The 27557-nt window shown below is 42.9% G+C and overlaps 1 protein-coding gene across 5 annotated transcripts in view; it reads right to left on the minus strand.

The window, feature by feature from the left end:
* LOC138526331 (interleukin-1 receptor-like 1) overlaps positions 1 to 27161 on the minus strand; it is a 524029-nt gene extending 496868 nt beyond the window's left edge. For all 5 annotated transcript variants that reach the window (XM_069636939.1, XM_069636936.1, XM_069636938.1 and 2 more), the window contains exon 1: positions 27041 to 27161. The gene's annotated coding sequence lies outside the window, so the exon portion shown is untranslated. The remainder of the gene's footprint in view (positions 1 to 27040) is intronic.
* Positions 27162 to 27557: the final 396 nt, after the last annotated feature.

A 27557-nucleotide genomic window follows, 5' to 3' on the forward strand; every position in this document is an offset into this window, starting at 1 on the left:
GCCCCATTCCAAGGTGAATGGGGCGGTAAATCCCCATTTCCCATTTTCCCTTCCCCATTCCCATTTTTGCCCCATAGGGCATAATGGGAGTGGGGAAGGCGCTAATTACGCTGCCGTAAATTACGGCGGCGTAATTAGCACCATGGCAGGTTAGCGCCATGGATTTTAACGCCTGCTAAAAGCAGGCGTTAAAATCAGAATCAGGCGTTAAGGGTTAACGGTGGCGTTAACCCTTAACGCCTGAGTTCTAATGAGGCCCAATATGTTAGATACAGGAGATTAACTGTGTTCTCTTATTTGAAAATGTGAATATGTTTCTGCTTTGCTATTTCGTTGTTTTACTTTGTATTTATCTGTAATGAAAATGAATATGTTTTGTAAAGGTTTTTCTAAACCAAAACAAATAAAGAAAAAAAGAAAAAAAAATTGGAAAAAATTCATTACGTGCTGTAAATATATTCAGTTCGGGGTCATAGCAGTTCAAAAGTACATTTTGAATACCGAGAAATGTTGGTATAAATCGGGGTGTGGAAAACCACATTTAAGTCTCAGAGGAAGAGTAAAAAGACAGTGTGTCTAGATCAAAGAACAAAACCCAGTGCAGGAGCATAGTCAATGGCCTAAAAGTTAGTCTCAGAAGGATTCAAAGAGCAAAGAAGTATATAAAGCATGAGAATCAAGCATCAATTGTCAAGAAACAAACAAAATAGTTCAGCAGTTATGAGACTGGACTATTCTCTTATGTGGTACACAGAGATGAGATTGAAGCATCAACAAACAAAATAGTTCAGCAGTTATGGGACTGGAATATTCTCTTATGTGGTTATAGTTCCATTTCCTCGTCCAACTGCAAGTCACATTGTTTAGAGACAGCTAGACGGCATAAACGTTGCCTGCTAGACAAACTGGAGGCCAATGCACTTTTCATATTGTGTATTCAAATGTCAATTCATGGAAGTGGACCCCCGTTGTGTCTGCCAACCCGAATAGGGGGAAACAGAATGTTGTAAAAAGTACAGAATGAGAGGCCACAGTTGGTGAAGGTGGGAGTGACTATGCAAGCCACCACTGTCCCCTTGTGTTGTCGCGTTTCGGCGGCAAGAAAAGGAGGTAAAGCCACCTTCATCAGGGCGTAGTTAAAGGACCCTGTGGGAAGTATATGGAAGAATAAAAATAAATTAGAACGCTGTGTGTGTGGGAGCAGAGGAGAGGGTTGAGTCAAATAAGGGGGTTAAAAGGAAACTAGGTGGGTCAATCAAAAGGACCCCCAGTCACGGCGGGCAAGTCTTACCAGGGGGGGTAACGGAACCCAATGTTTCAAAGCTGGTCACCGCCACAGTGGCAGAGGTGGGTTGGCGAGCTCGGCAAAATGCCTATCACAATTCCCGGTTGTTGGAGCAGGAACGGTCTGTTGCTGGTAAATTGGCTGGAGTAACCTGTCATAGTACAGGGTACAGATAGTCAGGGAAAGACCGGGGAGGATGGGGAGGTGGAGAGGAGCGACGAGTGATTAAATACTGCTAACATTTTACATCAGCAGATGAGGACCAAAGCCTGCAGCTTACACAGCCTGCTATGCAGCCCCATGAAAAGCTTTGTATCTCGATAGCATCCAACATTGCACCATCAATGATGATAAAGTACACCTTGAAGCTTCAATTATTCGGGCCTTAAACACACACAATGGCCAACATAACAATCTAACCCCTAACAATCAGTGTACTACTTTGTTTAGAAAGTAGGACTGTACCCGTCCAAAATGGAATGCAGACATTTGTGATGAATGCACTGCAGGCCATATACTGAATGGTGGGTATCAGTTGCAGGCAGATGAACATGTTGTGATGTACTAAATCCCTGCACCAGTTTACCAGCTGTGCCCATGCACAAAGAGCATCACTATTCCTTTAAAACATGTTACTTAGAAAGTGATGTAAACAGAGAAATGTTTGTCTTTGACATAAAAGAGATACTGAGTATATGAAATGCCATTCTAAATGAGAGGAACATATGTTGGTGCTAATACAATAGGTTTTGGTTTCAAGGGCACACAATGATCAATGTACATAGAAAAACGCATTCTGAGTCAGACAAGCCCAGGGACGTCATTTCACCAAAATGCCAGGGGTAGCGGAAGTGACATCACACGACCCTTGACCCCCTGATGACATCACAGGAAGTGATGTCATTTGACCCCACCCTGAAGTGATATCGCGGGAAGCGATGGAACACGACCTTTCACCTGTTGACAAAACAGGAAGTGGCATCACATAACATTGTAAACTACGAAAAATATGGTTACTATATCACTGTGATGTACATTTCATACCTGAATGGATCGCCATATGTATCATTAAGATCAGTGTGTATAGGCCCATATTACCAAATTACTGTGATTGCAAGCAGATGTCCATGACCAAATGATAATGATGTGTTATTATATAGCACTTACGCTTAAGCGCTTTACATAGAAGAAATATACACCCAATATCATCCAACCTGTGTTGGTACCCATTTATCGACCTCAGAAGGATGAAAGGCTGAGTTGAGGCGTTTGAAAACAGACTAAATCAGGGACTCACCCCCTGAAGTGTGCCTGAAATAAACCTTTATTGAGTCTAGAAATTATTGTATAGAATTCCAGAAAATCACATTTTTTGGCATTCCTATTCTTTCTTATTTAGGTTCAGTGCTGAAAGTGTTAGTCTTGTGGCCCTCATGTTCTTATTTTTCTTCTTTTTTAAGGGGCCTGAACAAGAACGCCAGCCACTCCAGAATTAAAGAGCCACATGGTGCTGGCCACAACCCAGGAGCCTGCATTGCAAAAAAAAAAAAAGAGGTCGCAAGGGAGACCACAGAGGTCTTAAGGGAGACCTCAGAGGTCGCACTTGCGACCTCTGGCGACACGCAAATGACATCCCTGGACAAGCCAGGAGCAAAGGTACTGTGCTACAGTTCTACTTAAACATCTATGCACACTAAGTCCAAGGCGCAAGATACCCGCAGCTGCTGCCTTCCTGCAATTGCTGCAGAGGTGGTATGCAGTGGGGCAGGTGCGAAGCCCCCCCGAGGTATCTTCAGGCTGTGTATCACGTGTGAAAGTGAATGGGTTGTGGTGCGCAGCCTCTCTGGCTGAACGCTGCTCCAGTTCCTCAGCCACATTCCTTTGGATAAACTGTGAATCGATTATCACAGTCACACTTCCTGGGAACATATTGCAAAGGTGTTCATTAAATGTACACTGATGTCGGTTTCCAGTGTTCTGAATGACAGATTTAACCAATAATATATTAAACTCAAAGGCATTAGACTTGAAGGTTATGCCACGCTGTTTGATTTAGTGTATCTGATTGCTGACATGTTGATGGCCTCTTGGCTTTTCGGGTGGTCTGCAGGAAAATAGGTGTAGTGTCTTATTAGCAAACTCAGTTGCGGACCAACGGGGCTATGGTGGGATTTAAACCAGTGGCCTGCAAGCTACTCAAACTTCTGCAATGGATCATTATTAACCAACTGCCCTATATTTTAGATTGGCAGTGCAAAAATAATTAGTTTCCAGAAAATCGAGATCTGAAACAAAGTCTAGCGTTATAGCCAGGTAATACAAGCATTGGCAATGCCAACAGTTTGGGCTTGTGTGTAGGCATAGGAAAGCCACTTGACTAATACTTATAAACAGGCCACAACTGTTGGATTTGCCAATGCTTGTTTTGCAAGATTTCAGTGAAGGACACCCATGCTGCTTATAAATCGAGTGGCTGAAAGCAGACAAGGTTGACATTTTATATGTCACCAATTGCGCATATACAGCTCCAATTAAGTCATGAACTCTCAGAAGACTGCTTTGAAAAAAAAATGGCAGTTTGATGGTAAGGCTTGAATGAATGGGGGCTCAAAGTAATCGCAGGAGGAGGTGTTTTTTGGCGGGGAGGGGCAGGACCGGGGTGGGAATGACCACAGGGTTTAGTATGCCAATGGGCAGTTGATAGGTGGGCAAATAACCAAACAGCATCCTCAACTTTGTGTCCCTCATCAAATGCCATTTCACCCTATCTGTACTCTAACGTAATAGTTGCAGGATATAGGCGGCACAAGTGCCACCTAATAGTCCAAACTAAAGAGTTCAATTCAGCAAATTAGATTGAGAATGGACATTTCGACCCTTATGAAATTAAGACGTGACATTAGATTTTTCTAAGGCCAAATTATAGACAAAATTATTGAAATTCTGAAACTTAAATGGGCCAGGAAAGAAGGCTAGCCACATGCGGCCTACCCATGGTTGGGATCTTGGGTGGGTCTGGCATAACACAGAAATATCATCTGTTAGGCTGCAATGTTGATCTGTGTTCTGTACTGCACGTGGCGAGGCACTACACTGCGGCCCAGATTTTGATGATACTTATCTAACAAATAGCACAGCCATTCTCTGCATCACTTTCATGGTTTGCATTCAGTTTAATATGTGTAAAGGTGACGCACTGAATGACGTGTGCCACTTGCCCTGCAGCCACAGTGCGCCTCAAAGATCAAGAAAATGGACTGTGGCATATCTAGCGACTGTGCGGAATGGTGAACATTATGAAAACAACAGTGCTGTATTTTCATATTGCATTGTGTGCAAAGGTATGGTATTTATGACCCAAAAGTTTGGGGCATGCATAATTCTTTTAATTGTTAAAGGCACTAATATATGTGTATGGCCCCTGTGACCTAGGGAGCTGCACTTATCCAATTTTACAATACAGATATTAGGAAACTGCTTCATTCTTTTGGTTCTTTTAAATTAAAAATGGGGAAAATGTGGCAGAGGTTTCCCTAACTCCCTAAAAACAGAGGACCTACACTCAGGGCCACAGATTTCTGCCATCAGGTATGTGGATTGAATTAAAGCATATTTCTGTCATCTGGTGCTTTCCTTTACTCTCACTCTGGTTTGTGCATGCCGGACGGCGCTTTAACATGGCAATTAGCATTGTGGTTTCAGTATGCAGTGCTTATTCACTGCCAGAATAAAACATGTTGAGTCTGTAATCAGGAAAATATGTTGAAGTCACAATGCTGCCATATATATATTGGCGTAGGCAACATGACAATGTTTTGTGTAGGGCACTGGTGTGTTACAGGCCTCCTAAACCTATGTTTTACAGTGGCAATGCTGGCATATGTTGTGGGTTCCATCAAGAAAGTGAAAAATACAGGCCAGAAAATAGCACAACCCTCTACCTGGTATTTGTCAGTAAAGAGACAACACAGAGAGGATTGTGGTATGCCAAATGCAAGGTAACCCAGCTTTATTGAAAGTATGAAAAGCTGGGGGAAAACACGAATTTAACAGCCAAACTCTCTCTCTCAAATTCTCCAGCGTTTGAACAGAAAACATGGTTTATGTAATACAAATGAGTCATTCTGATGTCATCATGATCACTAAGTTATGAAAACCTATCTCTACTGCTCATTGGTCCTAATTGCTAAGCTACATATAGTATCTGTATGTTCCCCCCCCAACTGATTGGGTTCTCACTAAGGTCTCACCAATAAAACATCCAATTTCATGTGCTACATCACCATTCTTGAACATTATTGGTTAGCTGAAAAACTGGTGCTGCAGTGAAAAAGTTACACGTTTATCGATTAGCATGCGTTCACACTATCCTTAAACTGGTGGCATGATGACATGTGTATGTAGATGGAAGGAAAGGACGAGCATATCGCCTTGTTCTTAATTAAATAAAACAGCCCATGTTATCCCAGCCATGTCATCTCAGAGTTTCTAAGAGTTTTGTCCTTGCCCAAATTTTAGTTTTCCGGCCCTCACTGTCTTTCAACAGAAAATGTGCCATTCTGTTCTTGACACATTATGAATAACTATTATGAGTCAGCTGCTTCCACTATTTTAATATTTCAAAGCAGCAATTATTTTGTCTTTTAAGCCACACTTGCCTCTCTGTCCCACCTAGGTGATTGCTGAGACATTAATCTGTCAACTACTAGGACATTTCCTGAGATGCTCCGTTCGTCCCATGGACTTCAAATAGTCTGCTGGGTTGTCATAACTGATTTACCTTAATCATTGAATGCTCGCTGCCTAGACAATGATATCTTGTTCTGTTATGTAAACTTTAAATCCGACCCTTTAAAATTCCTTTGAGGCAGCTACCATCCAGCAACTGCAGATTTTTCCTGAATGAAAATGTATTTGTTTCAAATAGCGTGCTTAGCTGTGAGGCACTCTTAAAGCTACAGAATTTGATTCCCTGCTGTGCTTGTGCTGTTTTAAAATTACAACTGCTGTCACATTTTATTCTCTACAGGACAAATTTGCTTTGCTATCTATCGATTTCCTCGTGCATGCCTGTCACAGTGTTTCCCTTCCTATGGGTAGCAGCAACCTTATCTACCTACAATGTTCTGCCCTACTTGTGTAGTGAGTTCCTTTCTTGTGTACACGCCTTCCTGTCACCTAATCTATTCTATTTTAAACACACTAATTGTGCAAGCTAATGCCTTATCTTATCCCTGCTAGTGTGGTGCCAAAAAACTATTCTATATGCCAGCTGCATTTCCAGGATAGTTCAAAGTGCAGTTTCAAATGTGTCCTTTCGTATAGGTTTGTTTCTTTTGTGGCAAGCAGGGGGTTGCTTGAACATGCTCTCTAGTCAATAATTGCCTCACTACATTCCCCACTGTGGCCGAGTCATTGCCCATTCCTTCATTTTTCTCATCATATTGTAGCCATCCTTGGGCAGCCAGACTTTGGTGACCCCCCACGAGTTACCTCCTTTTGCTACGTATTCTGCTGGACCGCATGTCATAAGCCAGCACTCGCCATTCTCGTCACATTTCATCCAGTGCTCATTGTAGTTATGGGTATCTTCTGAGCATGTAAACAAGGCCCCAGGTTGTCTAGCTGGCTGACCCAATGGGTACATGGGACAGTAAACTTCATCATCAGTTTGAGTGTACTTATGTACGGTGTCACCCACATTAACCATTTCTGTCATTTTGAGTGCCTTCTTTTTACATTGTCTTATTGCTATTCTCAAGATGCAAAAAGCCCTTAGGACCAGTACCAAAAGTGCCAACAGAAATTTGAATGCATCTGTCAGCCAGGTGGGCATCCAGGAGAATAGATAACTGAGCCAGCTATCATCCTCAATGTCATCCACTTCCTCCTCCATTTTATCATGCAGCTCTTTCAAGGGGTATATGGCCTTTGACAAGGTCCCATTCTCCTCATCATGTGTGGGTCATATGTACAGCAACTTGGCCCTATCTGTGTGCACACTCCTTCCTCAATGGCTGTGAGGCGGTCCAGAACATACCTGTTCTGTAGGGTCATCAATCTGACCCCTCTTTACTCCTCCTTAATGGCATTGAAGCCTTTTATTGTGGCATTAATAGTGTGTAACAGTTCCCACCTAGTTATCTGCATCCAGTGTGCATTTGCTGTTGCTTGCAGGCCATGCATTAGAAAGGATGTGAAGAACATTGTTGTTTTATCAAATAACTTATGACTCTCTGGGATTTGACCAAATGCAGTATTGGCCTCCTAAGAAAAATAGTTATTTCCATGCCTTTTAGGCCTAGGGATCTTTTCTTCCTGTTGTGTGCCATTGAAGGAAAAGTCCCAATGTCAACCTCACTTTGTGGTATTACTAATACTGGTGCATTTAGTAGCACTATTGTACATATGCCTCCCCTCTTGGGTGGAAGCTGCATATAAGCTCTTGTGCCGCAAGCCCAGTAATGGCCCATTAGTACAGCTGTGCCAACTTTCAAACCTGATAAATCCATAATGCGTTTGCACCCTTCATTGTTACCAAGCTTTACGCAATCATTATTTCTAAAGCATAATGTCAGTGCTTGTAGTTTGATTACGGGTAGTTGTCCTGCTTCATCTTCCACCCATGTTGAACAATTGGAAGTTTGTTTACATTCCTCACGGCACACTATGTGTTTATTATCACTTCTATTTGCACAGTCCATAGTGCCTCCTCTTTGTATCCCATTATTCCATCAAGCCGTCCTCCCGAGGAATATCCTTTCCCTTTCATTTGCAATTGTGGTCTGATGGCACAATAAGGTATCAAATTAAACTGGGCATCTGTACACCTTAATATTTGGTGATCCACTACTTCGACATCTCCTCTATTTGGACCTGATGGTATGAACTTGATCACCTTACTTTTCATTCTTATATTCTCCATCATGTGTGTTCTTTTACATAGTTGTCTACGTATGGGAATTCTACTCCTGTGAGATACTTCATCATGGCCGATTGTCCCTGATATTGTCCCCTGGTCTGGCATACTGTGAGATGTACCAAGCAGTTTGCTCTGGACTCAGGTACTTCTTGAGGTATACATACTCAAGAGGCTGTCGTGGCATAGGGGATAAGTGAGCAAACAAAGCAGCTTTCCCTTGATCTCTCTCTCCCCACCTTCTCCATTGACCTATATCATGAGTTTCATTCAATATTTATGGAATTGTCACAATACCTTTTTCATGTAATATTCATCATCTGCAATACTTCTCCTAGCCCTTACTGTCTCCACAAGTGGGCGGAATACCATTTCCTGCTCTAACTGGATATCTATTTGTTTTTTAACTTCTTCACTAACATTATGCCATAGGGACACATTTATCTAATCATAATCAGTCAAATGCAGTGTGAGATAAAATAAGAAATAAAAACAACAGAAGAGAAAGATAAACAGAAGGACCACAATAGCCATAATGTCAGTCATTTGCATATGTGTCCTGCAGCGTATTGATCGGGGTATTATGAAGGGATCAGTAACATAAGGATATGAGTACATTCATACAGTTTACTTAGTACCAGGCAATAGTACGTTATTATTTTGCAATGGTGAGTGAGGCGAGCTGTATTTATCTTTTTCAAAGCACTTGCAACCCATGATAATGACAAAAATAAAAGATTTGATTGATTTATGTTTCGTTTTTTTCTTTTGTTGTTTTAATTCACTTCCCGTATTATGTGGTTCAATGATAAAGAAGGTAAAAATAAAAAAATATAAAAATATAAAAAAGTGCTGATAAAAACATGAAAATATAAAAATGTGGAAAATAGTCCCAATAAAAATGTAAAGATAGAAAAGTATAAAAAATAGTCTGTTATAGATGTACGATCTTGTGAAAAATAGTCCCTAATACTGTGCTGGTGATATTTTCAAAAAGTCTCAGCGTCAACTTCTTTCCTACTCTTCCAGTAGTAATTCAGCGTCAGTGTTCCTGGGTCTGTTTTTGATCCCTTCTCCCTCGTGATCCTGATAGTTGAGCAGGGAGGCGGCACTCTTGTATCATTTTATGTTGGCTATGTTGACCCACAGAAATAAAGTTGACAACTGCAGTAGTATTTAATTCTATTTCGTCTTTTTCTGTGCATTAGCGATACCTCCCTGCCTTTCCCTTTCCTGTCAACAAATGAAAGGGTAGATTTTTAGCCATGGACATCTAATAGTCATGTAATTTATTTCCTAACACAGTCACAGTGCTTTGGGCATCTGTCTGCGCACACTTTGGCGGGGTAATGGGCACATGGATCCTGCAACCTGTTACCACCTGATGAGGAGTCAGGTCATCGTCTGAGCCTTGCTGATTGTGCAGGGCTAAAAGAGCCAGCAGGCAGCAATACAGCCAGTCCTTACACTGCATGTCACACAATCTTAGTAATTTTGCTAACCCATGATGCCCAAGAGTTTTGTGTGCTTTATACATGTTAATAAAATAGATAAATAAATTAATAAATCTCCATGACCCTCCGTGAGACAGAGGTGGTACTGTGAATTGTGTGTAGATGCCTGCCTCAGCTGGTGATGGCGGGGCTGTTGGCTGAATGCGAGCGCTCTCCTCAGAGGGAAGAGGCCGCCACGCTGTGGGCTGCTCGCTCTCCCCCTCATACATATTAAGCATCTATTCCTTCTTAGGCCCCTCTGTCTCTTTCTCAAAGGCCTTCCAGAGCTCTAATATACCTAGCATGTTCTTATGCTTCTTGCCTTTGTGTATGGCGTGTAAGTATGTGCACATATGTTAGAGTACATCTTTCGAGTGAGTGCCTTCTTGTGGCCATTACATGTACATCTTTCCAGCAGCCCCTTTCACCCACTCAGCATGATACTTAATGATGTTAGTGCTATATTTAGGGAACGCTTTGCATAGGTGGATTATTGGGGTATCTGACATGGTAATAACTTTTAAGCAGCGCACAGCTTGGCACTTACACAGAATAAACAATACAAACACTGTTGAGCTTACAAATAATCAGAACAAACATATTCTTCACAGTTCTCTCTCACTTTTTCCTTACTCACACCTCCTCCCCACTTCAAATATACACCACCATTAAATCAGTTTCATTGTCTGGGGCCACGCCCCAATGTCCAAATCCTACCTCTGCGTCACAACAACAAAATATGCTCACAATCTAAATGTTCATACTTAACCCATCAACCTTTATCAAACAATACTATCTGCTATGCTCACAACACACAAGGAAAAACATCTCTACAGGACCTAAGTCACAACACAACACAATGCCAGCAATCAACAATTTAATCAATTAAAACACAATACAAAACAATAAAATACAGCTGTCTTCTTTTTTTTTTAGGTACCCTTATCTCTCTTTCTCTTTTACACTACCATTAAAAGAGGGTTGGTCCCTCAGGGGCCCTATTATGCATCCTTCCAAGACCTTGTCAAGGGATATCCTTTATCAACTTCTCTGTTTCATAAATACCATACAATACATGTCCATAGCCCCCAAATGTTACCCTGCACATAGCACAATCACACCTGTGGACCTTTGAGGATTGGGGACATTGGGGTTCCCTCAAACTGCCAGCTCCTCCTCTGCTTCCAGCATGCAGTGGAAGACCGGGCAGGATTCCACTCCAAAGCCGGCTCCTGCTTTCCTTCTGTTAAGTTGTGCACAGCATGTTCCGCTTTACAAAACCGATCCACTGTCCAAAAAGGAGTGGCGAAGGGTTCACCCAAAGTCCAACCATCCTCTACTACCAGATGAAAACACAGGCCCAAAAACAGCACAGCCCTCTACCTGGTATTTGCCCATAAAAAGACAACCCAGAGTGGATTTTGGTATGCCAAATGCAAGCTAACCCAGCTTTATTGAAAGTATGAAAAGCTGGGGGAAAACACGAATTTAACAGCCAAACTCTCTCTCTCAAATTCTCCAGCGTTTGAACAGAAAACACAGTTTATGTAATACATATGAGTCATTCTGATGTCATCATGATCACTAAGTTATGAAAACCTATCTCTACTGCTCATTGGTCCTAATTGCTAAACTACATATAGGGCCTCATTACGACCCTGACGTAATGGGTTAGCGGCGCCATAAAAGGCTGCGGCGCCGTTAACCCATTAGTTGCTGATTACGAGGTCCCTTTGCGGGACCCGACCTTAACAGCTGGTCTACACCAGCCGTTAAAGTAGGGACCCGCAAAGGGACCTTGGTGCTAAGTACGGTACCGCAATTTGCAGTACCGTACTTAGCGCCTTCCCCATTCCCATTGAGCCCTATGGGGCAAAAATGGGAATGGGGAAGGGCCATGGAGGAAGGGGGAATTACCGCCCCACCAACCTTATAATGGGGTGGTAATTCCCCCTTTCTCCATGGCGGAGTCGGTAAGTTACCGGCATGGACCATGGTGCTATTAGCACCATGGTTTTCCGCCTGGGTCGTAATGAGGGCCATAGTATCTATTTGTCCCCCCCTACTGATTGGGTAACTCTCTATCTAAGGTCCTACCCATAAAAAGTCCTGTTTCATGTGCTACATGACCATTCTTGAACATTATTGGTTAGCCCAAAAACTGTTGCTGCAGTGAAAAAGGTACACGTTTATCAGTTAACATGCAGTCACACTATCCTTGAACTGGTGGCATGATGACATGTGTATGTAGATGGAAGGAAAGGACAAGCGTATAGCCTTGTTCTTATTAAATAAGAACAGCCCATGTTATCCCAGCCATGTCATCCCAGAGTTTCTAAGAGTCTGACCTTGCCCAAATTTCAGTTTTCCGGCCCTCCCTGTCTTGCAACAGTAAGCTCGCCATTCTGTTATTGACACAATGGGCCTCATTATAAGTTTGCCGGTCCAGTACCTATGGTACCGGTAAGCTTGCCGGTACCGTAGTTACCGGACCGGCAAACTACGAATTCTGCTACCTGCGAGCAGACCATATCGGATGCACCGGCACCATTCACGAATGGTGCCGGTGCATCCGGCCTCCCCATTCCCATTGAGCCATATAAGGCTCGAATGGGAATGGGGAGAATTTTTTCTCGGCGCCGGCAAATGGCCAATTGCCGGGTCCCCCTGGCTGTAATTCCTCGGTAATTGCCCATTTCCCGGCACCGGAAAAAAATGTTCTGGCGGCAGACGTGCCGGTTTTACCTGCATGGCTACCGCCGGAATCATAATGAGGCCCAATTTGATTAACTATTGATATGAGTCATGCTGCTTCCGCCATCTCAATATTTTGTTGCAGCAATTATTGTGTCTTTTAGCCACACTTGCTTCTCTGTCACACCTAGCCAATTGCTGAGACATTAATCTGTCAACTACTAGGGCATTTCCTGAGATGCTCCGTTCGTTCCATGGACTTCAAATAGTCTACTGTGTTGTTGTAACTGATTTACCTTAATGGTTGAACGCTTGCTGCCTAGACACTAATAGCTTGTTCGGTTTTGTAAACCTTCACTCTGGCCTTGGGAAACTCCTATGAGGCAGCTACTGCAGATTTGTCCGGAAGTAAAATGTATTTGTTTCAAATAGTGTGCTTAGCTGTAAGGCCCTCTTAAAGCTACATAACTGTATTCTCTGCTGTGCTTGTGCAGTTTTAAAACGGCAACTGCTGTCAATTTTTTTTCTTTGCAGGAGACATTTGCTTTGCTATCTACCAATTTCCTGGTGCATGCCGGTCACATTATTTCCCTTCGTATGGGTAGCAGCAACCTTATCTACCTACAATGTTCAACCCTACTTCTGAAGTGAGTCCCTATCTTGTGTACACACCTTCCTGTCACCTAGTCTATTCTATTTTAAAGACACTGATTTTGCAAGCTAATGCCTTATCTGATCCCTACTATTGTGGCACAAAGTAACTATTCTTTATGCCAGCTGCATTTCCAGGAGAGTTTAAAGTGCAATTTCAAATGTGTCCTTTCTTATCTTATAATTTTGTTTATTTTGTGGGAGGCAGGGGGGAGTTTGAGCATGCTGTCTAGTCAATAATTGCCTCACTACAAAAGTGTTTAACAGTGGCAATGCTATCATATATTTGGCCAAAGACATTAAGAAAATGAGTTTTGCAGGACCACGCTGTCCGATATTGAGGAGCAAGGCATCATGAACACATGTTTTTTTAGTTGCAGTGTTGGCATATGTTTTGTGCATTATCAAGAAAGTCTTTAGAGGAGTGGTAAAACGGGCATATATTTGAGCACAAAAAGCATGAAAATGTGTTTATAGGGCCATGCTGGTATATAATGTGGGAAGAGGCATCATAAACAAGTTGCTTACAGCAGCAGTGTTGGCATATATGTTGTACACAGACATTGTGAACATTCTGTACAATGCTCTTGTGTTCTGTTGCTGACCTATATCCATCTAGTGGATTTTTCAAATCCAACTTACCCTACGGTCTCATTCCACTGTGCGCTCACTCCCCCCTGCTCTCATCATCACCACACTCTCATTCTCGCAAACTCTCATTGCTCCATGCTCTTTTCCTCCCTGCTCTCAATACTCTACACTCCTATTCCCCTTGTGTTAATTCCCCATGCTGTCATCCACTATATTGTCATGCCTCTGCACTCTCTCTCCTCCAACTGGTGCCATCATTCCTCCTACTGCAATGTTATTCCTCCTCACTCTTCTGTCATTCATACAACCGCTGTCATTTACCCTGTGTATTTTTCCCTAACATAATAGTACAAGATGTAGTGAATAACACAAAGGCCAAAACTATTGGCTTCACCAATGTTTGTTTTGTCCTGTGAGTACTTTACCAAAAACTCATACCCTCTAAATTTACAAATTACGACTTGTTGTGTTTCTAGTGTTTATGTTTAACGCATCGCCCATTTGCTTTTTGGTTATTCTGTTTCATTTTAATGCTGACATTGTCTGCAGTGTGGAGGAGCTGCTGGGCCACCTTTTTTCAAATTTAATAAATAATGTAAAGCTGCATTCCTCAACCTCCTTCATCTATCCACATGCATCAAAACAAACAAAATAATGATTTCAGCTTGTGGACACAAATATTGTGAAACGTTCACACACTATTCAGAAAGCCAAGAAAGAGTAGTGGAACACAATCTGGTTGCATTTGAATTCTGTGACAAATAGAAAAGCCCCTAAACAGGAAAGGGTAGCAATCCATCATAACATCCTGGACTGCAGGACAATTAATAAATACTTGCAGTGATGCTAGTGGACACACACATGAAAGGCAATCAGGTAAAACTATGGAGATGTGTTTATTTATTGGATATGTATAAGACCCTTATACAACAAGACAGTGTTTCAAAGCACCACAAGGCACAAGGGAAGGGAACAAGAGAGAAAATAAACTATGGAAATGACAATGAATAAACAGAAAGGAACAGTGGTCCAACTAGGCCTTGTGACATCCAGAATGTGCAAATCCAGTGAAAAGAACAAAGGGAAAAAAGAAAAAAAGGTGGGTGGGGGTAAGTGCTATTAGGGTCCCCTAGTGGAGGAAGGGCCAGAGGTTCCCGTTGGGAGGCAACAGGTAAGTGCATGGGCGGAGATGTCCAAGGTGGAGAGGGAGGTCTACCGCCCAACAGGTAATTGCAGGGTGGATACAAACCACCTGACAGGCGGTTATGGGCCCAGAGGGCAGTGCAGAGTGGGGGAGTGCGGGTGCTGGGACAATTGGGCTGGTGGCCAGGACCATATTAGACTCTTGAGGGGCCACACCATCAATCTCTGCAACAGAGGGGATGGTTGGCACATGAGGTGTAGAGGAAAAGCAGAGGAGTAGAGAAAGGTCTTGAGTTATTTGTGGAACTTGAGGTGGTCCAGTTCAGGACGGAGAGAGAGGGAGACTGTTCCATAGGAGAGAGCTAGCTGAGGAGAGAGATCTGCCCCAAGCTGCTTGGAGAAACCTTTGATCAGCAGCTAGTTGGAGCCAGAGGAACGAAGGGATCTGGAAGGAGATTATTTATTAAGAGAGAGCTGCAGGTAGTGTGGTCCCAGGCCCCAGACAGCCTTGTGGATGATGCAAAGCCTCTTGAATTTGATCCTTCCAGCAACCAGGAGCCAGTGAAGAGATTTTAGAGCTGGAGGTCAATAGATCTTTTTTTAAAAAAAAACAAAAAAAGCAAACCGATTTAGAAAGACCACTATGTGTCCACAGAGAGCGATCTTTCTAAATTGAACTGTCAGCCGCTGCGATGCACACAAGTGTGCGCAGGGGCTGACAGGCATGCCAGAATCCGGAAGCAGCCATGACAGAGAATGGGTACGTTTATATATGCGTGTGTGTGTGTTAGTTGGGTGTATGTGTGTTTGTGTGCATTTTAGAGGGGTGTCTTGGGAGGGGAGGGAGGCAGCAGGGTTGAGGGAGGGAAGTTTATGAGGTGAAACCCCTCTATTTGGAGTAAACCCAGGAATAAATCAGTCTTTTGGTTAGGCGACCTACGCAAATCAAAATAATGACATAGAATCAGAGATGTACGGTTCCTGGGCTTGAGGCCAAGGATAAATCTCACAACCCTATTCTGGATTATTTGAAGAGAACGGAGTGAGGAAAGAGGCAGGTTGAGGAAGAGGCTGTTGCAGAAATCCAGCCTGGAGAGGACTAGATCTCTAGAGACATTGAGCTTCTGAGGCAAGGTGAGGAAAGGGAGAATGCCTCTAAGGAGGTGAAGTTGAAAGTGGGCCTTCTTGGCAAGGACCAAAATGTGAGGGGTAAAGGAGAAAGATGAGCCAAAGATTACCCAGAGGTTTCTGGCTTCAGTGGAAGGAGAGGGAATCTAATTACAACTGCAGTGATTCCATTTCCAAATTATCCTTGCTACAATCTATGAATCTATTCTGTACAGATTGCGTTATCAGACGCCAACAACTGCAGTGGTATGGCCCACCTCCTTCAACAGTGGTCCCGAGCTATAAAGACAGCACCTCAGAGTCTACTTGATGTGGATTCTATGCAAGAAAGTGTTGCTGGTAAACAGACTCCCTAAAAACATATACTCCATTGGTTCAAATGGTACATCCAATAATTATGCCAAGGCTGGTTTCAGGCCTTGTCAGTGTGTACCATGATCCATGCCACTATGATGGCTTTGCTGGCTGTGTGCCAGCATTGACTGCATTGATACCACGATAACCTTGAAACAAGTTTCCAATTTTGTGGAAAAGCCATAATTGATATGCCTATTACTAAACTTATTTTGCTAAACATTTGTGATGTCATCTTTGATGTCCTGGGTGTTAGTCTTAGTAGTGCACGGTGGTGGCGCAAGTTATGGTTGCTCAGCTTATCATAACTGGCGAATTTCGGAGGATTTTCGGTTTTACTTGTAACCACAACGTCCCTTTAACAATGTTTTTTCAGTTAATTTTATAGGTTTTTATTAGTGCAACTTAACCATAATGTCCCTTTCACAACGTTTTTTCAGTGAATTGTATAGGTTTTTATTGGTGCAACTTAACCAAAATGTCCCTTTTAACAAAGTTTTTTTTCAGAGAACTCCATGGGTTTTTACCAGTGCATGCTATTTTCCTACAACTAACTCCATGGGTTTTTACCAGTGCATGCTATTTTCCTACAACTTACTATTATCATACTTACTCCAATATAGCAACGTTTTTGTCCAATTTAAAATGTTTCACCTTAAAACTCTGCCATTTCCCACCTTCTAACTTCATTTTTAACACTTCTATACTTTTTCCACGGTTTTTGCTTCCTTCAACGTCTGCGAACGTCTGACGTCACTGTGGAACTTCTGGGCAGTGCCACGTGACCATTTGCTTGCGCGCGGCATAATGACATGTCCATGAACGCGTTTGCACTTCGCGTTAAGTTCCTTGCTTCAAGGACAGTTCGGAACTGCATTTTCTACTGATCTAGGAACTTTCAATCTCAAAATGTACCCTTGCACAACTCCTGCAGCTATTCGTACCCATTATCCCTTAACAATCTAGTACAAAGCACATACTTGGAAGAATATTAGCAAAACTGCTATTTACCTTAAAAATGCCATCAGCTATTGCCATCCCTCCTCCCCAAGAGCCACCACAACCACCAGCTGGAGGACCCACACAACATAAAAAGCACAGTATTTCCAACAACAACGAAGAGTACCAAGAAGATGAGGTCGAGGAAGTGCCTACCTCTAGCACCCAGAGAGAATCAAGGGTGTGGCAGTTCTTTACCACTATTGGGAATGTATCAAAGGCTAAAGCTATAAAAGTGAAATGCACAGAGTGCAACTTTGTACTGAGTCGCGGACTACCTGGACATTACTCCGGTGGGTCCACCTCCATGCACCGTCACACCAAATCCAACTACTGCAATGCTCTCAGAAAGATTTTTCCTTTCTTAGCAAGTAGTAGGCTGTCTTCCTCCACATCATCTTCCTCAACCAATACTTCAACCACACAGTCTACTTCTGTGGGACACAAAATCCCACCAGCTTCCTTGCAAGCAATAAAACAGCTTTTGATCCATATCTTTGGAAGACAACAATCCTCTGTATATACTTCAACACACCACTCTGCAGGGGGAAGCAATTTTGACATGCGTTTGAAGCTGTAATCAAGGAGCATGAGAAACACTGTCCACTACCTTAGAAGCAAAACATGTGCAACATCTTCCCTCGTCCACCTGTTCTCCATATTAGTGCTTGTGCCTCTTCCCTCATTTCTGTCCTCACCTTACATTCTAACCTCTCCTGCAACATTTCTTTAAAAACAAAAGAAAGGTTCCTTTAGGAACCACCTTTCACAGTTAAAAAATTGAACTAAAAAAGAAATCTTATAGACTCCATCTACTTTGCATTTCTCAGTAAAGTACATAGACTTAATACGTTTTTCCAACATTTCCATTAGCATTTTGTGTTATGCTAATGGGAATAATGTGACGTTCATCTCCCGTTCCAAGGACCAGAACGGGGGATAACAGCCCAGCAGCTCAAGTTATCGGCCCAAGCGAAGTGTGTCTGTGTGCACACTGATGTCTGGATGCTTCGGCACATTATAAATAAATAATGAGTGCTCTAGACCATTATCCTCCATTGTAGCCCCTGCAATGGGGGATAAAGGCCATTAGCACCCCTGGTTCCCAAAGCGGGAACCCGGGGTTCTAAAACATAGATTTTTCTTCCTACAGTCCCGCTGTAGGAAGGAAAATTCTTTTCCAAGATGGCCACCACCGTACAGAGCCCCTCCTCCCTTTTCCATGGCAGCCTGCATAGCCTTATGACCATATTACCACAAGCACATTTGTTTTCCCTTTCAAACCTATCCTACTTTCGAATAACTTTACCACAGTTTTGGACCTTAATCCAACATGGAGGCCTATTACACAGTTCAGTTCTTTAGAACCAAGCCATGCGGTCTAGTGTTTTGGGTGTGGCTGGGCCTGGAACTACTTGGCCTGGAACTACTTTACCTGGGCTATTTAAACCACTGTTGTCACTTGACTACTGCAGTGGTGCACTTGCCAGATAGGGTTTGTGCATTACTTTTCTGATCAGCATTTTATGACTAGGTCATTTTAATGTTTATTCAATTCTACAAGTAGAGAATGAATAATCAGGGCATCCTTTATTTATACCCTGATCTGTTCCCTTTTCAGATAGGGAGTCCCTTTTGCTGTCGGGCACCAAACGAATCATGGACTATTCACAAGACTTGTAAAGTTTGAACGATCTAATAGCATGAATTTTGCGTGAAGCCTATATATATGAAAGCAGGCTTTTTTCCTACACTTGTTGAGCTCGCAATAATTAATTGTGGATGAAATTAGAGGAAATGTACCCTATTAATTAATTTTCTTAGGTTAAAATTGTTTTGGTAGACGGCAGACTACCCCTGATGAATTTCAGTTTACACTGTTTACATACACGATCAGAAAGAAACATGTTGGGAATGTGATGAGAGAATGAGTATGCCTGAATTGAAATTGGAATTAATGTAGTGTGGAAATAAGTTTATTTTGGTGGCACTTGCACAACACTACCTTGGAGTGACCCTAATCTCGGAACACTTTTGGTTTACACACAACTTGTTATTATTTTTTCATTTTTGTTTGATGTTCACTCTGCAGTTTTGCCTCTTAAATCTTGAGGGGTACATGTTATTTGTACTTGCACTTTTTCCAGAGATCTGGATATTGAATCTTTTAACATTTGTTGACATTGTGAACAAATGTTTAGATTTGTTAAGCAAAAACTAATAAATGACATATATTTTTGTAAATCCGTTTGGCATCTGATTTGGAATTGTTCATTGATGCTCTAGGCATCGGGACACATAACGATAAGGGAACAAATAAGCCCCTTAGCACTGTTTTGTTTGTTGTTCAAGGCTTCGCCTGAACTGTTGAGGATGTGCCAGGAATAGGGCTAATAATCCTCTTATCTCCCCTAAGGTGTTTTTTGTACTATTTAAACCACACCCAAACAGCAGAACACGCTTTGCGCTATTCTGCACTCCTGCAGCGTAACGCTCACTGTGTCCGGCGGACCGATCCTGAAGCCCTAGATCCGGATTCCATTAAGAACCTGGAACAACAAGAACATCATTGGCAAGCAAGAACACTTACCTGTAAAGTAACCGGTCTTGAATCCATCCTGCGCTTCACTTACCTCGCCCATCTCCGGAGTTCGCCGCAACCTGCAAAGGTAAAGAAACAAGGACAGCATTAATAACAATTCTTACCTGGGCAAGCAGTGAGTCCTGGTAGCACCCTGCGCTTCTCTTACCTCGCCCATCTCCGGGTTTCACCGCGACCTGCAAGGGAAAAGGAACAAGGTCAGCATTAACAAAGCATTTACCTGGGCAAGCAGGGCTTCAATCGCTCATCACTCCGGAACATCACCGCAACCTGTACAAAGAAGAGAAGAGAACACAGGTTAGCAATTAACACCAATAAACAGCGCAGCGCTCCACGCATCAATAACTCACCGTGGTCTTCGCCATCGGCGCAGCAACTCTGAGATCGCAACCATCCCTGTGAAAACAAAAAGCGACATTGTTAGAGAACAGCGTATTGAAGCAAGACGCAGAGAAGACAGAGAAAATGGAGGGAAAGAAAGAGACAGAATAAAGGCAGAAAAGACATCATAACTCACCTGGAAGACAGTAAGCAGAGTTGGAGTCACAGTCGGTCTGGACTCGACATACGGCACACGGATCAGTGAAGCAACTAGGTCCACGGAACGCCCACACCAACCACGCACCCCTGCACAGAGACGCAGAACGTAGGGTTCAACGCACAAAAACCTAAGGTGAGCAATAACCCCAAGGGAAGGGATTTGGACCAGAGGGAGGTGGGAGTCCACCCATCACAGAACCAGTATCTTAACCCTCCATTCTCCTGTTATAGGCGCTACCCAACATCTGGCACATAACCAAGCAGAGAGGGGTCCGGGATAGTGCTTAGTTCTCCATCCAGTATCATGTGGCGCCCCCGTGGATACCAAGTGAGCATACCAGCAGGTGTTTCAGGTGTGATAGCATCAACCACTGGGCAGATGATCCTGAATGCCTTGCTTTGAAGATCATTTGCCGTACATGTAAAGGTAAAGGTCATTTTTCAAGGTGTTGTAAAACTAAAAAGATGTCCACGAATTGGATTGGAGGTGATCACAGTGAAGGGGAAGGAGAGGAATGTTTATCCATGGTTTTCGATGATGATGAAGAAGAAATAGATAGTCCCAAAGCCCCAGTGTTTATAGACAATTCAAAAATGGACATGATGATTGATTCTGGTGATAAATATACACTGCTGCCACAGAACAATTGGGATCGGTCGAAACACGAGTTTCTTAACTAAATTGACAACAAACCCAAGGTTTATGGAGGAGTGGAAATCAAACTAATAGGATGTTTCTGGGAAATACTAAAAACTAAAGAGAGGACGGCCAGAGGAAAAATATATGCAATGGAAAAGGGAAAACTCCACTTCTGAGCTGGACGCACCAGCAGAAACTTAAAGTGAGGTTAGACCCTAACGCAGTAGTTTCCGTACTTGCAGTGGAGAACAGCAGCATGCAGGAAGAAGTAATGAAGGAAGATTGGGTGTCTACGTGGATTTGTGCATAAGATTCAGATGAAGAAAGATCATCAGCCGGAGGCACAAAAGTTACGCAGCATTCCTTTGTCAATGGGGGAAAAAGTAAAGATTGAGTTGAAGAAATTGGAAGCTCAAGGCAGCATAGAAAGCATTGATGCCAGCAAGTGGGTGTCACCTCTTGTTGTCATGAGGAAGAAAAGGGGGAAACTCAGGATATGTGTTGATATGAGGGAGCTCAATAAGTGTTTAATTCCAGAGAGACACATACTGCCCAAAATACAGCAAATTATATCCATGATTGGCCCAGCTAAATTTTTCTCCACGTTAGATCTAGCATCAGTGTATTACCAAGTTAAACTACATCATGAATCGAAAGCTTTGACTGTGTTCATCACGCCAGAGGGGTTATTCCAGTACAAGAGAATGCCATTTGGACTTGTCTCTGCAGCTTCTGTGTTTCAAAAGATCATGCATAGACTATTTGATGGCTATGATGACATCATATGTTTTTGGGTTGATATACTGATACATGCTGACAACCTGAAACTTCACAATGAACGAATGGAGTATGTGTTTAAAAAATTGAGTGTGGCAGGAATTACCTTGAGTAAAGAGAAGTGTAAGATCAACAGACCAGAAATAGAGTATTTGGGTCATGCCATTTCGGCAGAGGGAAAATGTCCCAAAAGGCAACTGGCTGATGCAATAGAGAACATGCCCAGACCTATTTCTAAGGAGGAAGTTTGTACTTTCATAGGCATGACAGAGTATTACTCAAAATTCATCTGGGATTTGGCCAGACATGCAGTGTTCCTGCATGAACTCACCAAATGGAAAAGTGTTTTTGAATGGAACTAAGAGTGTGAAGAAGAATCGGCATTGGCAAGCGCTCCCACCTTAAAAAACTTTAGAAACAATCGCAAAACCATCATAATTACGGATGCCAGCAACCTAGGTTTAGGTGCTGTAGTCACTCAGGAGGGTGATTGAAGAGAGTTTCTTATAGTGTTTGCCACCAGGTTGTTAAAAGGAGCAGAGAAATCATACGCCACCATTGAAAGGGAGGCACTGGCTATTAAATGGGCAGCGTATACATTCAGAAACTTCATTTGGGGCATACACATTGAATTTCGCACTGACCACAAACCTTTGGTTGAGATAATTATGTCCAAAGGATTGGGCAAGGTTCCTGGTTGCTTCAAGAGATGGGTGACTCAGTTACATGAATGTAACTGCGCAGTAAAGTATGTGACAGGTGCAAGAAACGTAGCTGCAGACTGCCTATCCAGACTTCCGAATTTGATGGAGACGGACAGGGAAGAAGTAGTTTTCAGTATACCTCCTGTACCTGTTCCACAAGAGGAGTGGGAGGAAGCAATGGTACAAGACATTTCTCTTAACGAGTTTTGACGTATATTGGAAGAACACAGTCTTCAAAGAAAGAGACACTTTGAGGAGCTAGATTTGTTGTCATACTGGAACGTCATTGATGACTTAAGCATCCAAGGTGATTTGTTGATGCGCGGTGACAGGATCATTCCACCGTTGAATGTACGTCAGAGAATCATAGACTTGGGTCATGAAGACCGTCAGGGGATTATCAAGATGAAGCAAAGAATAAGGAGTGATTATTGGTGGCCTGGATGTGATCTCCAGATTAAAAGAACAGTTTGGTACTGTATCCTTTGTAATTGGAGTAATAAAGTTTAAGCGGGTTCGAGATACCCTATGGTCATGACGAATATCTGTGTGAGACCATGGGACAAACTGGGTATGGATGTGTCAAGATGTGGAAGAACTTTTCGAAGACCTCGACGTTTGGCTGAATTTGTGTAGACAGGAGAACAATCTTGTGGCGTTCCGTGCATCTGTGAAGAAGGGAGGATGTGTAGCATTGGTCTCATTGTGCCATGCGCAATGAGACGTCTGATGCACGGATAGGCCCGTGTCTGGAGTGCGGTGATGTGCGGGAAGTGCGTAGATGAGAGACTGCTGATGACAGGTGAGCGGAAAGCTGGAGTCCGGTGGGGCTCATTCTTCCCATCATCTTAATTCCCCTTTCATATTTAATGTACTTTACTCAGTATAATAAAACCCTTTTCATAACCCACATGACCCACTTTCCTCATAATACTACAAAAGTCAGCGTACAAAGAGATTCTGTCATGAGAAACATCTAAAACCTTGAGCTGGCAAGCATTCTAATGCGTTGTCTACTATATGCTATAATAATTTGTTCTTATGCTATTCTGCATGTAGTCCTAAATGAATGCCCATTTGTAAAGTACAACTTCTCCAACCAACTCCTACTGAAATCTGCAATAGCACTTCCCGCGCCCAAATCAAGCCATCTCTCGGACCCACACTTGCCACCTCACAATACCCCACCACTAACCTGAACACATTGGACAGATTCCAGCTTGATAAACAGCAATGCCCAAAAACAAAAACACACATGCCTTGCAAAGCACAGGCAGACCCACCCACAGACTAGGACAGGAACAACAGATCGTCAAATAGAGAGATAAAGTCTGCACATTCTTTACTGGGGCAATTAGATTCACTTAGGGCTCCTGGCTGACGATTATTCTCTGCTGCATAAAGGCCTATGAAAAACAACCAACCTCTAGTGGTTTGTCATGAATGAATCTAAATCCTGATCCCAATGCATTGTTTGCGCTGAGTCCTATTATGACTAGAGTTGAGGTAAATTGTCGAAGTTGAATAAGAAACAGATTGTTTCTACCTCCTAGAGGAAGCAATGATCCTCCAGTTACAAATATCTTACTTTAGTTAAAACTCAAATCAATAAAAAAAATACAAAGAATTGCAATTACTGACAACTGAACAAATGCAGTATTTGGTCTTGACGTGTTTCACTGTACCTTTGTCTAACATGATGAATATGGGTGCGACCTTCTTGAGGGCCTATTGAAAATGTATGCTGAAAGATAGGATGAAGAATACAAGAACGAAATAAACAAGTTATTAGCATTGTAATCATAAAATATCTTGAATGGGATCAGGGTTTAGATAGAACCACACACAGGCAATGGTAAAGGCCAGCCTGTGTGTGGTAAAAGACGCACCGCTGGTCTAATAGCAGCATTTCCTTTGCTCTCTTTGTTCCTACAAACTGACCGGAATATTCACCTTTTTATTTGCTGGGCCCAAAGCACCAAGAGGCTCACTCAAATGGCACGCTATAGTAAGACGCTCCATTGCTGAAAGCTACAATTGTATAAATAAAGAGAGACTATACCATATATACCACAGTGCCACCTAGAAGTTCACTTCTAGTTCAGAGCCCCATACACAAGCACTATGGGTATGCAAATTAAAAGGAATACTTATATGTTTGGTATATAGGAGAGCAATGGCATTTTTTTATAAGATACTGCTTTATATATAGTTTTAACTACTAATCGTGGACAGCTCAAACATGCACCACTCTCACACTAGTGGATATCATCAGTGTGGGCTAGTTCAAATCCTTAGGATTTGAGTGTTGTCGCATTTTTACCAATCGCCGGCAATATTATGGTTGGTTTAAAACATGCAAGAAAAAAGGCTTCTACCTTGTTATTTGAGGCTAGCATAGGCAGTTTCAGTTAATAAGCCATACATGACACAGAATCACAGAGTAGACATTACTGAAAGTTTACCTTTAGTTAGAGCCATGCAGCAAAGCATTATCGGTATGCACATTTAATGAAATGCTTGCATTTTTTGCTCTAAAATAAATCAAGGTTGTTGCCTCACAGGAACAGAATGGGTTGGTGAAGCATCCTTAGGGACACAGAAACACAAAGGTTATATACCTATTTTTCAAATAGTGTTGAGTCTTGTAGGACATGTTCTTCCTTTGACCAGCTTTTGAGTTTCATTGATAGCAAATGGATGACTTCTCCAGTGGTCCCATGGAGGCATAAAGGAAGAGAAGCAAAAGGAGCCCCCTAGTTTCCTTCCAAATGCAGACAATGAAAGTGGGTGCTGCTCTCTGTATAATCGCCATGCTTCTGTCAGATTGTAACCCACATGATTCATCAGCCATGCTTTTCCCCCCACCCTAATTAATTAGGATTAAGCTTAGGCTGATGATACAGTCCTAGCTGATCTCATGGCTGGGGGTCTGCAGCAGAGCCTCTTATGTGCAGATCCATCTTTTAGGGACCATGGTCGGAAATTAAATCTGTCAAAAATGAAGATTGTTGTCCTTGGAAAGGGTGGGGTATGAAGGAGGCTGCAGTAAGCGTTAAGGGACATCTATGTGTTCATCATCTCTGTGGGAAAAGGAGAGTGGATACATGCCCACTGAAGGTCAAAGCTCAGATGTCAGTCTTACACGGAAGTGAGGTATGGGGGTTCTCCTCCTGTACACGTCTTGAGATTATACAGAATATATTCTTACGGAAATTGGCTGGGCTGTTGCCTGTTGCACCTGGCAAAGCACTTCGACGTGGGCAGGTGTGCCCAGTATAGGTTGTCAGGCACAGAACAGATTCTTAGAGTGTTTACTTAAAGTTCAGCTTGATCCCTCAATAAATCTCAATATAGGGAATCCCAATACATGAAGGTGGAGATCGCCATTTTATTTACATTAAGTTTGTCACTAAAGCTCTCTTCTGCCCTCTCATTGCTAGCACACTTTAAATTCCACGTGTAAAATGCATCTTCTGTTCACGCCATCAAAGTTCCACCTCTTCAGTCTTGAAGGAGCACCCTCTACTTAATCCCACATTACTCCCCCCACACCCCCGCAGCCCACCCCTTCAACTCTAAGCCTGATTCACAACGCGTTTTCCAGTAGGATTTTCACATTGTCTCTGCAAATAGTGTACATCACTGTGAACTAATGCTCAAGAACATACCCGTTTGTCTGCATCATCCCAATGTCATGCACCAATGAGTCTCCTCCTTCACCTGGTCATTTTACCCCATGTGCCTTTACCCCAACCAATGGAAACGAGCATTCGCGGGGATGCTCTGGGCCGTGTTGGTGTCGTTGTACAGTGTTTCTTGCAGAATCACTAGCCCAAATGCAACCACAATAGGCAGGTCTGCGTATTCCAGGTGAGTCCAGTCAGGAGATATATATATAGCGCAGCCTATGGCCCTCATTCTTGGGATAAGGACCCTGCTGTTCTGTGTGCACTGCGCTTACATCTTTCTTCAACCAGATCCCAGCAAGGTGACAAGAGTGTACGGACAGACTCAGCCGTGATCAGTGCAGGTGATACTAGGAACTGACACCCACTGATCCTGCGTGCAGCGAAGCCAATCCAAAGTCATTTCTACCAGGCAAACAAGTGGTTAAAATATCAAACAGCGCTTAAGAAACGAACTATCAATAGCTAGGGCTGTAGACGCGCCTATTTCAGCACAAGCATAGCTCCAAGAAGCAATGGAGCACTTTGCATTGGTGGTGCTTACATACACTAGATGGTCACAAGAGAAAACAATCGTTTACAGCACTGCATGTTATAGCAGTTGTGGGTGTGAGGGGATAGCGTGCCTTTCAGCCTTCTGGGAGCTATGAGTGCAAAGATATGTTCTGAAAGCGCTGACGTACATAGACAGTGTTGCCAGAAAATGATGTTCGAAAATAATGCTTGAGGAATAGAATGCATGTGGAAATCTAGAAAAATGTGGCTAACATTTCAGAAGAGCAAAACGAAGAAAGTGCAGGAAGTTATTGAAGATATAAAATGTTCACAGACCTGGGGGAAAGGGTGGCGTGCTTACTCGGGTCTTCGCTCTCCCTGTGAGCTTGATCAGCGATCTTCCAGGAACACGTTGTCAGGGTCGGATGTGCAGACGTGCCAATGACATGACCTCACTGCCGGGCTCCTTCCCTGGAAAGGCATGTTGTCAGCTGCAAATGCAGAAGCACCTATCAGCCTCGACCTGGGGTGCATGTGACAGTACTGTGGATATTGGCAGCACCGTGCGTGTGTGTGTGTTGCTGCAAGTGTCTCTGAAAAGTGCCCTGCAGCAGGGGCAAACCTAACCACCGGTGCATCCATTGGTCCTTTTTTTGCACTCAGATTTGCAGTGAATGTTCTTTCAATATAGGTATACATGAGTTATCCTTGTGTACAAAGTAGAAACTTAACACACAGGCAATGCACAAGTCCTGCACTGAAACTAGATGGGGGGTGAATCGATACAGGAGAAACCAACACTTTAATGTTGGTCAGAAAATCAAGGGGATATGAGAGGCCCCAGTTAGAAAAA

This window comes from Ambystoma mexicanum, chromosome 7p, assembly GCF_040938575.1.
Source record: "Ambystoma mexicanum isolate Mex_15411 chromosome 7p, UKY_AmexF1_1, whole genome shotgun sequence".
Lineage (NCBI taxonomy): Eukaryota > Metazoa > Chordata > Amphibia > Caudata > Ambystomatidae > Ambystoma > Ambystoma mexicanum.